Consider the following 13,645-nt stretch of genomic DNA (forward strand, 5'->3'; position numbering starts at 1 on the left):
ATGCAGAGCCACCCACCAGACTAGCTGAATTTAAGAAGGCAGGCAGAGGAAGGGTGAGCTGAGGGCCGACCCATTTGCCTGAGGCAGATTTAGGCAGTGCAACGGGCACCAAGCTAAGGGGGGGGGGCTGCAGGGCATCACAACTATGATGTAGTACATGCACAGAATAGAAGACAAGAGGTAGGGGGCACTGAATTTTCACCTCATACAGGATGCCGTGCAAGGCTAAAATTCAGTGCCCCTGCATTTGTTCTAATGGATTATTCTCACCTGGTATTATCTCAGACACTCTATTAGGGTCCACACTCAGATAAGTTCTCCCCTCAAAAAAATATATCCCTGCCTCTTTGCAGTTGAACCACTGACTCTCCTATTGCCCTTTGCTTCTGGGCCCATTTGCACCACAGTCCATGAGGAAGCTGCATGCCAATGAAAAGAGCTGCCTGTTGATTTGCTGTACTTGGGCCTCGTCCACACTTCCTAGAAATCACGGATCTGAGTGGGTTTCTACTTGTCCTGTGCTTTCGAGGCATGGGTCAGAGTGCCTTTGCCCTGCCTCTTTCCCCAGGAAAACCTACTCCTTGAGTGCAGTGGCTTTATACAGGGTGAGTCTTTTAAAAGAGGCCCGTGGATATAGAGCACACATGTTCCACGGGGATATAGAGCACACATGTTCCATGGGGCCTCTTTTAAAGGACTCGCCCTGTATCACCCGTGTCAAAGACCCAGTTTGCCACCCCTCACGTATTTGCTCACAGGCTGGGAGCCTCAAGGGTGCCCTCTGGAGGCTTCACCCAGGGCAAAAAAACCAACTAGCCCCCCCCCCCCCCAGCTATGGCACTGCCTTCTGCCTTAGTGGTGAATTGGAATTTACAGCAGTCTGTGGAAATCCCAATCGCCGTTTGTTCCAATTCAGAGCTGAACTATGGGTTTCCCTGGGGGAAAGTGGCAGGGCAAATGGAAGTGTTGATGAGCCCTGAGAGGCAAGCAGTATTTTCTTTTTCTGGCTAGTTGGCGCAAGCCTGTCTCAGAAGGGACCCAGCTGCTGCCTGCCTGCCTGCCTGCCTGCCTGCCTGCCTAACTCATTTCTTCTTCTGCTAGGATAGCTAGCCTTTCTTTCTTTGACGTAGCTGATTAAGATTGTCATCCATAAACAGGGTCTTAACAGTGAGTCTGTAAGTGACTGTGGAGGCCAGTTCTGGATCCACACGTCCTTCCACAGTGAGGACATAGGTTTCCATGTGGGAGCTGATCACAGTGTGGATTTGCCAAGCATGCCTTCCTCTTAGCACGTTTCTCCCTTGCATCCTGAGTTCATGCTTCTTCAAAGCCCATGACACCTTTGGTAAAGGCCGTTCTCCAACTGGAGCGCTCGCAGGCCAGTGTTTCCCAGTTGTCAATGTTTATACTACATTTTTAAAGATTTGCCTTGAGAGAGTCTTTAAACCTCTTATGTTGACCACCAGCATTACGCTTTCCATTTTTAAGTTCGGAATAGAGTAGTTGCTTTGGAAGACGATAATCAGGCATCTGCACAACATGACCAGTCCAACAAAGTTGATGTTGAAGAATCACTGCTACCACATTTCTGAAAGACAAAGCACTGTGCTGCGCTGGAAAGAACATTACCAGCATCCCCTAAACAGGGTAGCTAGTGCCGTGCCCTTCATAGGTTGTTGGACTCCAGTGCCCCAGACAGCATGGTTAATAGTCAGAGATGCCAGTGTGATGTAGTTGTTGATTGTAGGATTAGCACGTGGGTGACGCTGCCTTAGGTGACCTCGGGCCAGTCACTGTCTCTCTGTCCAGACAACCTCACAAGGTGGTTGTGAAGATAGCAGTGAGAGGGCAGAAACAATGTGCGCCACATTTAGCTCTTTAAAGGGAAGATATAAATGGCAAGATACTACTAACACTAGGAAGCTGGTGGGTATCACACTGACTATTGCTGTTCTTCGGTGTCTAGCAAACTTGTGATGTCTCTTCTACAAGCACCATGCAATTAACTGAGCTGGCCACTGGGTGTCTGTAGTGCTCTGTTCAGACACCGAAAGACAATGTTTTTTCCCCCTGGCTGGACTCCGCTTTGATGCAGTTCCTGTGAGAAATATGAGCCATTCTCTCTAACCAACTGGAAGCGGGCTCCTTTAATTCTGCCTTTAGGGGCAGTTCTCACTTTGCAGGATAAGCAGAGCACAGATACCTAGCAGGCTCTTAGCCAGAAATACCGCATTGAGGGGTCCTAAGTGGGCAGGGAATCTTTGCTGAACAGCCAAGTGTGTATACACACACACACACACACACAGAGAGAGAGAGAGAGAGAGAGAGAGAGAGAGAGAGAGAGAGAGAGAACCTGCTTATTTAATGGATGGAATACAGTCTGGATGCTGCTTTCCTTTTGTTAACGGAGAAATCTGAAGGCTCCCTTGGACAAAAGACAAGGACCCCAGTCAGGAATACCAGAGCAAAACAGCCGCCAGTGGGCTTGGTCTTTATTGAAGACTGTCACAACAGGACTCCCACCTGCCACAAGGTGGAACAAGATGGAAGCCCCGAACAAAAGAGCACCCAAACTTTTATTAGATGCTAATCTCCATGTTACGCCCCCCCCCAACTACACTAATACATCATGGTTACATCATGAAAGGGGAGGTCTGGTGGCAGTAATCTGAGCATCCTGGACCCTGCCCCATGGTTCCCCTTGCCCTCCACCAAACAAACACCCATCAAGGGTAACAAAAGAGATATTTACATTTCCCTGTTTCCCAGCCAAGTTAATCACACCCTTTTGTCTTCATCTGGGTTTGTTATTTCTGGAATGGCTACCTGTCTAGCACTCAGGGATCAGGATGCCAGGGATTATCACTCAGGCAGAGGTGCTGCTGAGTAGCTGAGCTCACATGTCTATATGAATTTCTGAAGTTTTTCCAGTGAGCCAGTACATAGATACATTTATCAGTGAATTGTTACATTTGGTATTGTGCAGCAAAGGCCCTTTGAATAGATAAGAAGAAACTGTGATGAAGTGTTTTATGGGTTTGGTAGTGGGCTGCATGTGCATGATATCTGCTGGAGAGGAAACCCCCCCCCCAACCTATACATAAATTCCTGCAACATAAGGAATGGCATGGAGTATTTCAGGGCAGGCGTCTTCCAGGAGGTCTTCCAGGACTTACAGCTAAGATACCCAAAAAAATCAGCAGCCCTGGAGTTGTTTTGCATAGTACATGCCAGTGTTACCAACATATCAACCCCTTGTGAGAGAGATGGTGACTTTCGTGGCTGGATAGGGATTTGAACCCAAGGCTCTCCAATCAATCTGCAGCACTCCATTAGCTATGTTACATTGGCTTATCCAATTTTAGGCGGCATTTTGGGCGATGATGCCCCGAAAGCGAAGCTATTTGGGAACTAGAAAGCACACAGAGTTGTGATGTCTAAAGATGATGTGCATTTTCTTGGTGGTCTATAGGAATGTTTGGAAGTTTATCTAAATGTAAGATGAATATGTCTGTCTTTGACCAACTGTAAAGGGTAAAGGTAAAGGGCCCCCTGACCATTAGGTCCAGTCGTGGCCGACTCTGGGGTTGCACGCTCATCTAGCTTTATTGGCCGAGGGAGCCAGCGTACAGCTTCTGGGTCATGTGGCCAGCATGACTAAGCTGCTTCTGGCGAACCAGAGCAGCGCACGGAAACGCCGTTTACCTTCCTGCTGCAGCGGTACCTATTTATCTACTTGCACTTTGGTGTGCTTTCGAACTGCTAGGTTGGCAGGAGCAGGGACCGAGCAACGGGAGCTCAACCCATCGCGGGGATTCAAACCGCTGACCTTCTGATTGGCAAGTCCTAGGCTCTGTGGTTTAACCCACAGCACCACCCTCGTCCCTCCTTGACCAACTGTACACCTGATCCAATATGCTTTCCCATGACTGGGAGGACCTTTGGCCCTCCAGGTGCTGTTGAACTACAACTCCCATCTTCCCTGGCCATTGGCCATGCTTGCTGCAACTGATGGGAGTTGTAGTTCAGCAGCATCTTGAAGGGCCAAAGGCTCCCCCACTCTTGAACTAGTTTCACCATCACCACCGCCATCATTTACATGCCACCTTTCCATAACAAGCCATGCTCAAGATATCTCAAAATATCAAAAGGTTTACATAATTCACTAATATTTGCAATACTGGTGCTTAGCTAACAGGCTGGCCAAGAGACAGGCATCAAGGAAAGGAACAATGACAGAATGCCATCTGCTTGGGAATTAGGCTGACAACCTTTGAATCATTCCCTGAACGTTCAGGATTTTGATGCAGGTGGCGCTGTGGGTTAAACCACAGAGCCTAGGTCTTGCCGATCAGAAGGTCGGCAGTTTGAATCCCCGCGATGGGGTGAGCTCCCGTTGCTCAGTCCCTGCTCCTGCCAACCTAGCAGTTCGAAAGCATGTCAAAGTGCAAGTAGATAAATAGGTACTGCTCTGAGGGGAAGGTAAATGGCATTTCCGTGCACTGCTCTGGTTCGCCAGAAGCTGCTTAGTCATGCTGGCCACATGACCCGGAAGCTGTACACCAGCTCCCTCGCCCAATAAAGTGAGATGAGTGCCGCAACCCCAGAGTCGGTCATGACTGGACCAAATGGTCAGGGGTCCCTTTACCTTTAATAGCAGGTGATCCACGCCAGGAGGAGGCTAGGCTGGAATTTTCTTTTCCAGGCATTTGGGAACTCTATCACTTGATGCAGCCAGAGACTGAGCCTCTCCCCTTCTGTCCTGGGGAATGTGGTTGGTCCAGTCTAGGACTTAAAACTATGCAGATGGCAGCGATAGAGACTAAAGCACCTGGAAGGGACAGCTATTTACTGGAAGGGCAGTTTAGCGGAGGAAGGCGGGGCCCGAGTCTCAATAAAGATTAAAGATCTTTTTCAGTTTCTTACATAGTGTATGTGCAAGGTTTTTGTGTCACCGTCACGTGGGTAGGTTCTCTTTCTATTCCATCCTCTCCCTGCCCACCTCTCTTCTCTCCTAAGGTTGCCATACATCTGGAATTTCCCAGAGATAGGTGGGATTCAGCAGTTGGAAACAGAGTCTGGGCGGGGCAGAAATTGTCGAAATGTCCAGGAAAATCTGGACATATGGCAACCCATGTCGGAAGTGTCAATTTTGGAAAAATTCCTTTAAAATAGCTTTAAAACTTTATTATTATTATTATTATTATTATTATTATTATTAGTTGTTGTAGTAGTAATTTTGCAAAAGAAGCAGCAGCAGAAGCTCAACAACTTGGACAAAAAAACTTTTGTGTCCGGATTTTCACTTTTTGAAATATCCCAACCTGATTACAACATCATTGTATCACATCAAATATTTGTGATCTGTAGAAAGGACTTTATGATCTGAAAACAGAGGTGATGCATGTACTTTTGCAACCCAAAAATCTTTAATGAAAACAATTAAAAAAGAAAGATGAAAGAAATCAGCTTGAAGGAAGAAAACCGGTTTCAGGTGAAAGAAAAGCACATTGTGAACAACAGATTTTTCCATTTGAAGAGAGAGGAGAGAATACGCTTACGTTATTTAAGATTTCATACCTGGTTCCGGTTACAAGGGATGCGGCAACTCTTTTCCTGTGAGGAAAAGTTGTATCATTTGGGGCTTTTTAGCGTAGAGAAAAGGTGAGTGAGAGGAGACAGGGTAGAAATGTGTAGAATTATGGGTAGCTTGAAGAAAGCTGGATAGAGGTTTTCTCTCTCTCTCATAAAGCTAGAATTTATAGGCGTCCAGAGATGCTGATCACTGGATTCCATTCTTAAGGAATCACTGGATTCCATTCTTAAGATTCCATTCTGAAGGAAATCAGCCCTGAGTGCTCACTGGAAGGACAGATCGTGAAGCTGAGGCTCCAATACTTTGGCCACCTCATGAGAAGAGAAGACTCCCTGGAAAAGACCCTGATGTTGGGAAAGATGGAGGGCACAAGGAGAAGGGGGCGACAGAGGACAAGATGGTTGGACAGTGTTCTCAAAGCTACAAACATGAGTTTGACCAAACTGCGGGAGGCAGTGGAAGACAGGAGTGTCTGGCGTGCTCTGGTCCATGGGGTCACGAAGAGTCAGACACGACTAAACGACTAAACAACAACAGTGATGCTGATGGTTGGAAGGTTCAGGATAGAAAAAACAAAGCCTGTCTTCACTCTGCACATAACTAGTTAAGCTATGGAATTCTCTCACACAAGAAGCAGTGATTGGACATCAACTTGGATGGCTTTAAAAGGGGATTAGAGAAATTCATGGAAGGGATAAGGCTATCTGTGGCTAGGAGCCATGATGCGCATTTCTACCTCCTTGAGGCTGTGAGTCTCTGGTGTACCAGTGGCTGGGAATCACACGTGGGTGGAGTGGCTGTCACACGCAGGTCCTTCTTGGGGTTGGGGTGGGTTCCCATAGACATTTGGTTGGCAAAAACAGGATGCTGGACTATATGGGCCATTGGCCTGATCCAGTAGGCTCTTCTTAGGTTCCCGGCAGTGCTTGTTGTTATTGTCCATCAAATTTCCCTTCATGCTCCATTTCTCTCGACCGCGTTTTCTATCAGGAACTAGTTATCAGACAGAACAGGTTTTGTGTACTAAAAATGTAAAATAGTCCGACACACAGAAATTACCAGCGCAAACCCTTGGCAGAGGTCAGCAAGGAAAGGCCTTTCGGACCTGTGATATGATCTCCCAACTCTAGATTTTTTTAAATAGAAAACATCTGTTGGATGATTAAAAACCAAGACTGAATCCAAGAAATCTGGAACGAATATTTAAGCGATAAGGCGGATAGTGGTGGGAAGTAGGGGGAGGAGAGAGAGATGGGAAAATATTGTTTAAAAAGGTGTAGTCGTAGGTATATCAGTGTATTCAAATCTGAATCGTCAAATTGTGTTATTATTAAAACAAAAATTTCCTTCCAGTAGCACCTTAAAGACCAACTAAGTTAGTTCTAGGTATGAGCTTTCGTGTGCATGCACACTTCTTCAGGTATCTGAAGAAGTGTGCATGCACACGAAAGCTCATACCTAGAACTAACTTACCGTATTTTTCGCTCTATAACACGCACCTGACCATAACACGCACATCGTTTTTAGAGGAGGAAAACAAGGGAAAAAACATTCTGAATGAAACAGTGGATGTATAATTTTTGTGCTTCATGCTGTGGCTACAGACATGTGATCTGATGGTGAATTTGGGCTGACCCAATGCAAAAATCCTGAGAATCCCTGTGCATCCATGGTTTGTAACCACGTTTTTGCACCATTGCAGCCCCAGGCAACAGTGGGTGCGTGATTTTTGGGGGGCAGGCTGTAGCCATGGGCATGCTATGTGATCTGATGGTGAATTTGGGGTGACCCAATGCAAAGATCCTGAGGATCCATGCTTTGTAACCACATTTTAAGTGGGGAGCGAAGGAAAAACAAAGAAGGGACATTAGAGGGGTGTGCAGAGAAGCAGCTGGCTAAGAATGCAGGAGAGGGATTTAACGGGAGGGAGGAAAGAAAGGCAAAAGTTTCCCCCCACCCAAGCCAGCCATCTCTCTCTCTCTCTCTCTCTCTCTCTCTCTCTCTCTCTCTCTCTCCCTCCCCCCTCTCTCTCTCCCTCCCCCCTCTCTCTCTCCCTTCCCCCCTCTCTCTCCCTCCCCTCCAGCAGCACCGGAGCTTGCCTGGAGGGGAGGGGCTTTCCCTGCTCTTTGTTCCGTTTCAGCAAACACAGCAACGAAACAGAGGAGGGTGGGCAGTAAGACCCTGAGGCAGAATGCAGGAAAGCAGCCGCTTCCTCTTTTCAGGTTTCGCTTCTCCGTGCAGCGTGCAGCGTGCAGCGTGCAGCGCCGCGATTTGATTTTTGCATGCTTTTTCGGCTCCAGGGACCACACATTCGCTCTATAACACGCACAGACATTTCCCCTTCCTTTTTAGAAGAAAAAATCTGCGTGTTATAGAAGGAAAAATACGGTAGTTGGTCTTTAAGGTGCTACTGGAAGGAATTTTTTGTTTTGACTATGGCAGACCAACACGGCTACCTATCTGTAACTGTGTTATTATTGTTATTATTGTGGTTTTTGTTGTATGTGTCTTTTGCGGTTGATGTTTGTATTGAAAAAATGATTAAACAAATTAAACAACAACAACCAAGACTAGGTTTTTAACCTATAACCTAGGTGCTAGGTTATAGCCACCAATTTCATTTTGGCTATAACAGCACCTGTTTACCTTCGTAGTAGAAGTATTTCTCAATCTGAGCAAGGAAATGCAAGTGTGTGTGTCTGTGTGTAGGTAGGATTATCGGCCAGGGGGAAAAAGAGAGAGATCAGCTGCTAATTGTTGCAGAGCAAATAGTGAATAAAAGGACAGCCAAAAGGCCTAACGAAAGAAAACTGGCAAATTTGTGTGCGAGAAAGAGTGTGTGGAAGTAAAGGGGACTGGCTGCATGCTGATTTTGAAAAGAGCCCTTGCAGAATACCTCTTGTAGCCGTGACAAACCTATAAGAAGGAAACGTAAGAAAATATGAAACAACAGTGAAAGTCCAAACACAGCTGCATGGCCCAAAGTCAGGAAGGGTAGAAGTTGTGGTCCAAGGTCGTCCGGAGGTCTCCCCTTTGCTTCTTCCGACTGGAGACAATGGTGACCTAGATGAACCAACGGACTGACCATGTATATAAGCCAGTTTCCTCCCAGCGAAATAGAGCATGGAGCACTGTGCAAAGAGAAAGGGATCAAAAGTCCAGGAGGGAAGCCACCCTAATACTACATGCTTATCTCAAAGAGTTGCATTAGCCAAACACAAGTGGGTTGAGCTTTCTGACCACACCAGGAGTCAGCTGTGTCGAATCAGACCATGGCACTAAACAGAAAGGGGCCAAGAGGGAACTTGGCGGCAGTTGCAGTCCAGGGAGTGGAGTGTGGACAAACAAGTGTCAGATTTATTCCGGGGCCCTGGGAACGTTGCTGTCAAAACCTCCTGCCCCATGGCCACAAACACACAGACTTGCTTCCCCTCTCCCTCTGCTGCTGCAGTGGCAAAAATACCATTCCCTGTTGGCTGCCCACTGGCAACATCAAAGCAGTTGGGTTGATGGTAACTCAACAGCATCCCTAGAGTCTCAGGCAGGGCTCTATACCCTGAGGGGCATCTAGCCCAACCCACTGTAACTCAGGAATCTCAACTCAAGCATCCAAGACAACCTCTGCAAATTAAAGGAAAATGACCCTATATTAAATGACATCCCAAGAGAAACGCCCAATGAGGTTGGCTTTGCTGCTGTGCTGTAATCTTGGCAACAGCATTAGATCCTTACTCTCTGAGGAAAAATGAATTGGTGCCTGATGATGTACAGCCAAACCTTGGTTCCCAAACGCCTCCGTTATCGTACGTTTCAGCTCCCCGAACACAGAAAACCCGAAAGTAAGTGTTCCAGTTTTCAAACATTTTTTGGAAGCCAAACATCCGACGTGGCTTCCACTTGAGTGCAAGAAGCTCTTGAAGCCGGTTGGAAGCCATGCCATGGTTGCTGAACGTTTTGTAAGCTGAACGGGCTTCCAGAATGGATTACATTTGACAACCAAGGTTTGACTGTATTTTAGAAGCTGTTGCAAGAGAGGTGTTGTTTCCTTGCACTTGGGAATGAATCTGGCAGCACCTGACAGATGCATGATCTAATGGGGCCCTCCTCTAAGTAAACAACAGTTGGTGAAGTGAGAGGGTCTTTATGTGGTGGTACCCTTTACCTTTATTTATTCATTTGTTTGTTTGTTTATTTATTTAACCAAGCAAGCAAGCACTGCTTTCTCATAAAATATCAGGGGAATGTGCTGCCCTCGATTCTACAAGGTTAAAGGGTGACCTAGAATAAAATTTAGAATAAAAATAAAATAAAAAATAACTAACCCTACCTCCAACCCCAACACCGACCCTGACCCTAACCCCAACCCCAACCCAAATCCTACCCCTACTTGACTTTAACTCTACCTCAAACCCTGACCCTACCCCTACCCCTACCCCTACCCCTACCCCTGACCCTAACCCCAACTCCAACTCCAACCCCAACCCTACCCCTGACCCTGACCCTACCTTATAACCCTAACCCTCAGACAGGGTTCACCAAAAGCAGTGAGGCAGCTTCTTCCTTTCCCCCTAAGTTGTTTTTATTTGTAACTGCCACCTCTCAAATAGCAACAGCAGAAGCAGTGGCCCCCATTTCGCATCCCGTACAATGTCCTGATTATCTGGTGCCTTGTGTGGGGAGAGGGGAATGGTAGAATATTCTGCAAAGTAGCCTTCTCATTCTTGATCCGGGTAGGGTGAGAAAAATAAAAATCTCAGAAATTTTTATCAGAAAGACATTTTGGCTAAGCTCTAGAATGCACATCAGCAATATTGTAGGAAGATGGAGAATCGGCTTAAAGAGTCATGTGTAAGGTTGCCTGTCTGTTGGGCGAGTTGTTTATAACATGAATTGTGGCTGAATTAAGAGTTGACTGGGCTGAGTCTTCAAAATGTTCCAATTTCCCTACTCCAGTAAAAGTTATTATCGCCCCCCCCAATAAATCCATCACCTGTTACAAAGATCCATCTTGCCAAAGTTCAGATTTGGTCTGTCTGTTAACTCCCACCTGCCAAAGCTTATCCTATTTGTGACATCATTCATGGCAGAAGAATGTCATGTTTGCATTCGGTTCCAGCTATCTCCATGCCAACAGCAAGTGGGCAGTAGGAATTCCTTGCAGCTAGAGAGCCATCAATGCCTGACAACCCAACACATATGATTTTATATTTGCTCCCATAACCTAAGTCTAAATCAGACTTTCGCGTAACCCTGCAAGCCTGATTCCAAAAGCTTATAAACTAGTCGATCCAATGAATCCTTTATGGATGAATTCTGATCCAATTCTATTCAATAATTTCTGCTCCAAATTGCCCCCACTTCCTTCCACCTGTTTACAGCATTTTAAATATTTAGAAATCATTTTGAACTGTTCAATATCTCCAGATCATTTTTCAGAATTGTTCTTCAGTTTCTTTGCCCCTTGCTATGCAGAGGTGAATACTTCCACAAAGATTTTGTTTAGTACTGGGGTTGGGAAGCTTGATAAATGTCTTAATTCCTAAGCTCTTGTTCCCCTGTGGTAAAAGTCAATATAGCCCCCAAATAAATCCATCACCTGAGAGTTCAGACATGGTTTGACCATTAACTGTCTCTCTGTCAAGACTTCTGAGCTTATTCTTTTTGTGACATCACACAGAACGTCCATGTTTCTATTCTGCCATGCTATCTCCATGCCAACAGCAGTTGGACAGTTATAAATCCCTGTTGTGGCTAGAGAATCACTGATGCCTCGCTATTCAGCAAATTAATTTAGATTTTTGCTCTCATGACCTAAGCTTGATTTTGAGTTGTGTGTAACCTGAAAGCCTGCTTCTAGAAGTTTATAGACTAGTTGATCCAGTGAATCTTTATAAACAAATTCTGATCCAGTGTTACTCCACAACTTTTACTGTGAGTAAATTCATCTGCCTCTTCCATGTGTCCGATTTTAGAATACAAGCCCCACTTTGAAATGTTCAGTATCTCCGAATTGTTATTCAGGCTTCTTTCTCACACCCTATGATGAGGTTGCTGGAGGCCCAAATAATTCTATTCAGTACTGGGCTTAAGAAAACTTTAAATATTGAAAATCTTCCCCTCAATAGAGCCCCAATATAAATTCATCACCTGACTTGACGATCCATCTTGCCAGAGTTCAGACATGGACTGACTGTTAACTGCTTCTAACTCTGCTGAGACTTTTGAGCATAACCTGTTTGTGACATCATGCGTGACATCAGAATGTCCATGTTTGCATTTTGCCCAGGCTGTCGCCATGCCAACAAGGGAGGCCAGTAAACCTTTGCAAGCAGATAACCATCAGTCTTACTTGCTAGTATCTGAGGTTTATTGCTTATGCTTCCTTGACCGTTCCCTTTATTATGTAGGAATAGGTGGGCCCCCAAATGATTTTATTTGGTATGGAGGGGTGGTTGCTCAAGCAACCGCTTCACCTTTTCGTTGTTTGAAGAACATTCATGAAATACATGAAAAAGACACTGGAAGAGGTGGATTATTGGTCAACGAACTGGAATGAATGGCAAATTTGTGGCAGCACTGAGTCATGGGTAGCCGAGTACACGAGACCTGAACTGCAAGGCCCATTGTGAGCCAAACTGTTTTTATTTAGATTAGTTTCTTTTATACAGTATTTAATAAAATAGATATCAGATATTTAATATTAATATATTTTCTTTCAAACTTTAATAAAATCGAGTAAAATAAAAATTTCATTTATTTAAATAGGAGAATTAATATTTTCCATAGTAATCAATGGAATTTCTATGGGTTTGACTGGATTGTGCCGATATATATTTTTCTACCCGGGCTCCACCATAGCCAACAACCTCTCCATTGATGCTGAGCATATTGGCAAAGCATATTGGCAATGCAGCTACAGCAATGGCTCAGCTCTATTTGAGTTCAAATAGTTCAAAACTATGGGAAGGAAACAAGAATAATGTAGCTGAATTTAAATGAAAGTGCACGTTACCAAAATGATCATGTGGACAATTGAAAATAATTTTTCAAAAAGAACGCCCTTAAACAGCATAATTTCTAACAGTCACCCATGGGATGCAAGGAAATATTTCAGCATTTCAAAATCATTGTTGAACTTGCAAGCAGAGTCCCTTTGTAAATCAGTTCATAGTCCCAAGAGCAGAAACCCACGCCTCTGCTGTAGTAGCCTGCTTGGGGTTGCCACAGAATTCTTCCACTTGAGTAAATAAAACAATCCACATTGGTTAATGTACAAGTTCAGTCTCTCTGGAACTTTTGTATTCCGCCTTAGTTGTGGGTTAGGAACCCTTCTGCAGCCGCTTCAAAACACAATTTCAGGATTCCAGCTGCTTCCTCTCTGGCACATGAGCCACGAGTCTTTACCTGGGGGTGCAAGGGGTGCGGGACACCCAGGCGCCAAATTCTAAGGGGTGCCCGGCGCCAAAGCCAGGGGTCAGCAAACTTTTTCTGCAGGAGGCCGGTCCACTGTCCCTCAGACCTTGTGGGGGGCCGGGCTTTATTTTGAAGGAAAAGAATGAATGCCCCACAAATAACCCAGAGATGCATTTTATATAAAAGGGCACATTCAACTCATGTAAAAACACGCTGATTCCCAGACTATCTGCAGGCCAGATTTAGAAGGTGATTGGGCTGGATCCGGCCCCCGGGCCTTAGTTTGCCTACCTGTGGCCTAAGGTCTTAACTATCTACCTGTTATAAAATAATAAATGATTTTGATCAAGCTGGAAAAACAAAATACATATAGGTATTACCGAAATGTATACCTACTGTTTCACTAAAGGACTTTCGACTTTGTGCGCTCATTTACCAAAGACATGCTGCGCCAGCGGCGTCACTTGTCATTCACAATGGTGGCGCTTGTCAGACTTGGGGGCACTGGGCGGATCTTTGCAGCCTGGTGGCACATATGCTAAAGACTTGAGGAATCTCCACCCGCCTTCCATGTGCTACGCACTAAAAAACACAAATCTCACTGCTGACACTAGTGTTACACGCTACCCCGGTCTC

Source organism: Podarcis gaigeae (genome assembly GCF_964106915.1).
Source record: "Podarcis gaigeae genome assembly, chromosome: 3".
NCBI lineage: Eukaryota > Metazoa > Chordata > Lepidosauria > Squamata > Lacertidae > Podarcis > Podarcis gaigeae.